The sequence below is a fragment of the Terrapene carolina genome, unplaced genomic scaffold, assembly GCF_002925995.2.
Source record: "Terrapene carolina triunguis isolate 2854851 unplaced genomic scaffold, T_m_triunguis-2.0 Scaffold165, whole genome shotgun sequence".
Lineage (NCBI taxonomy): Eukaryota > Metazoa > Chordata > Testudines > Emydidae > Terrapene > Terrapene triunguis.
In genome coordinates, this window is record NW_020664516.1 from 1,835,440 (window position 1) to 1,838,250 (window position 2,811).

The window sequence follows — 2,811 nt, forward strand, 5'->3', positions numbered from 1 at the left end:
CAACACCACACAGCGTCAGTGCGACACGGGCACAACCAACACATGCAGCACAATCACCAACACCACGCAGCGTCAGCGCGACACAGGCACAACCAACACATGCAACACAATCACTAACAACACGCAGCGTCAGCGCGACACACCACCACAACCAACACATGCAGCACAATCACCCACAACACGCAGCGTCAGCGCGACACACCACCACAACCAACACATGCAACGCAACCACCAACATGCAGCGTCAGCACGACACACCACCACAACCAACACATGCAACGCAATCACCACCAACACGCAGCATCAGCGCGACACACCACCGCAACCAACACATGCAACACAATCACCAACAACACGCAGCGTCAGCGCGACACACCACCACACCCAACACATGCAGCACAATCACCAACAACACGCAGTGTCAGCTCGACACCACCACCACACCCAACACATGCAACACAATCACCAACAATATGCAGTGTCAGCACAACACAGGCACAACCACCAAAAAACTAACCCATGCAACACAATCAACACAATCTAGCATTAGCATGGCACAAACATATCACAAAACCGCCAGCAGTAACACAACCACAGCCACAACATGTGCAACACGACCACTAGCAACTCAACCGACACCACATCATATAAGCATGGCGCACACACACCACAACCACACCACCAGCAGCAACACAACCACGTGTGCAACACAATCAATACATAGCATCAGCATGCCACACACATGCCACAACCACAACACCAGCAGCAACACAACCAGAGCCACAATACATGCACCACAATCACCAACATCAGCGTGACACACAAACCACAACCTCCAGCTACAAAACCACCAGCCACAGCATGCACAACACAACCACAAAACATGAACCAGCAAGACAACAACCGCATTACATACACAGAACCACCAGCAACAAACCCATTCCACACACAATGACCACCAGCAACTCAACGACACCACAGAGCCAAATTGCCAGCACCTGTAATCAGCATGATCCAAAATACACATCATTACACATAATACAACCACAACTTACTATAAAAAAACACAATACAAACATAACAACCAGACTACACACCACACAATCAAAACATCACATCACACACCAACAACCACATTACACGCAACACAAACATAACACAACACAGAAATAAGCAAACAAAGCATAACAACACACACACACACACCACTTACAACACAGCCACAACACCCCACCCCACAGTCATGGCTGCAAATGTGACCAAAGCCCACCCACCACTCCACAAACCACCATGCAAACACAAGCTGGTGGGCAAACGGAAAACCACATTTTGCAACGAATGTTGAAAAAGCCGAAGACATGGTCTGCTCCAGCTTGTGACAAGGAACGGTTTTTTACGTGTTCAGTACCGAGGTCACCAAGGAAACCCCACTTCTGGAGGTTTTAAGAGCAGGTAGGACAAACCCCTGTGCGGGCTGGTCTCCGCACAGGGGGGTGCACTCTCGAGGTCCCCTCCAGCCCCACAGTTCTATGACTCTAGATACTGTTTGCAAACTGGATGTAGAGAATGCCCTGCGGCATGATGGGACCTCCCGACTCCCTCCCAGCCCCCAGCTTGGCCCCATCCACAGCAGCTTCTGATTTATTCTCCCTGGTTTGATCCCTTCGGCAGAAGGAACCCAGTGGCTCCATCCTGAGATCCCTGCAGCAGTGGCCTGGCCACGCGAGCAGTGGATCTCAGTGAGTCCTGGGCATCAGCCCTGGCTGAGCACTTGGCTCCAAGGCCTGGAAAGCCCAGCCCCCTTGCCAGCCCGGCTGCATGGAGGGCTACCTTGAGACGGGATAGTGTCTTCTGAGCAGGACGGTGTGGTGGTCTGTGTGCTGTAGCCACTGGAGTACTGCAGGGAATCCCGGCTGCTCTTCTGGTGTTCGAGGCTCAGGCCACGGGTGAGCACCATGGCCAGGTCGCTGGCAGCGGGGGACACCTCCTCGCCATGCTGTTGGAGAACCAGTGAGACCCGTCACAATCTGCCTTAGCTCCCAGTCAGAGAAGTTTGCTCCTCTCACCCTGGTCTCAGGGCATGACTGGGAGTCAGGAGCAACTGACATGAATACTGCAAGTCGGGCAGGGCCGATTCCCAGCCAGCGGGTCTGTGCACACGGCCGGCCGGCCCCAGCGAGGGGCAGCAAACAAGCCCCAGGGCAGGGTCTGGCCATCCAGGCACTCCCAGCGAACTGCAAAGTGAACTGCACAAGAGCAGGGCTCGAACCCGGCACTCAGTGCAGCAAACAGTCTCCATGGTCCCATGTTGCCCTCCCCTCACTCCTTAACAGCTGTACCTTGGCAGCGATGGTAGCTGGGGACATCCTGGGCCTGGGCACGTCTTCCAGGTTAATTCCCGGATACCCCATGCTGGCGGAGCCCAACTCGGCCTCCCGCAGATGCTCCACGCGGTCCTTCCTCCGCTGCAGGGTGGTGACCACCGGCTGGTCGTAAGGACTGGCCTTGGACCAATCCTGCAAAAGGCAAGGCAGGCCTGGTAAGGCAGGGGGCTGGGGTCACAGGGGGACAAGAATGTAGCAAAAGATTAGTGAGCATGGAAAGAAAGAGAGGAGAGTGCAGGGGGCAGGGGGGAGGGAGGGGTCCTGGTGGTAACTGAGAAATGACTGGCTGGCTGCTTTGGAGTGAGCACTGCAAAACGAGGGAAACCAAATTAGCAGAGGCAGCGGCTGTGTGAACCGTCCTGCCGCCACCCTGGATGGACGGGCTGCTCTGCCAAGGTCTCGCTCCCTTGTGTACCAAAGCCTCTCC

At 54.8% G+C, this 2,811-nt stretch overlaps 1 protein-coding gene across 5 annotated transcripts in view; it reads right to left on the reverse strand.

Moving 5' to 3' along the window:
- Positions 1–2,811, reverse strand: part of LOC112119562 (protein MTSS 2) — an 86,088-nt gene that overhangs the window by 5,367 nt on the left and 77,910 nt on the right. The window lies entirely within an intron of this gene.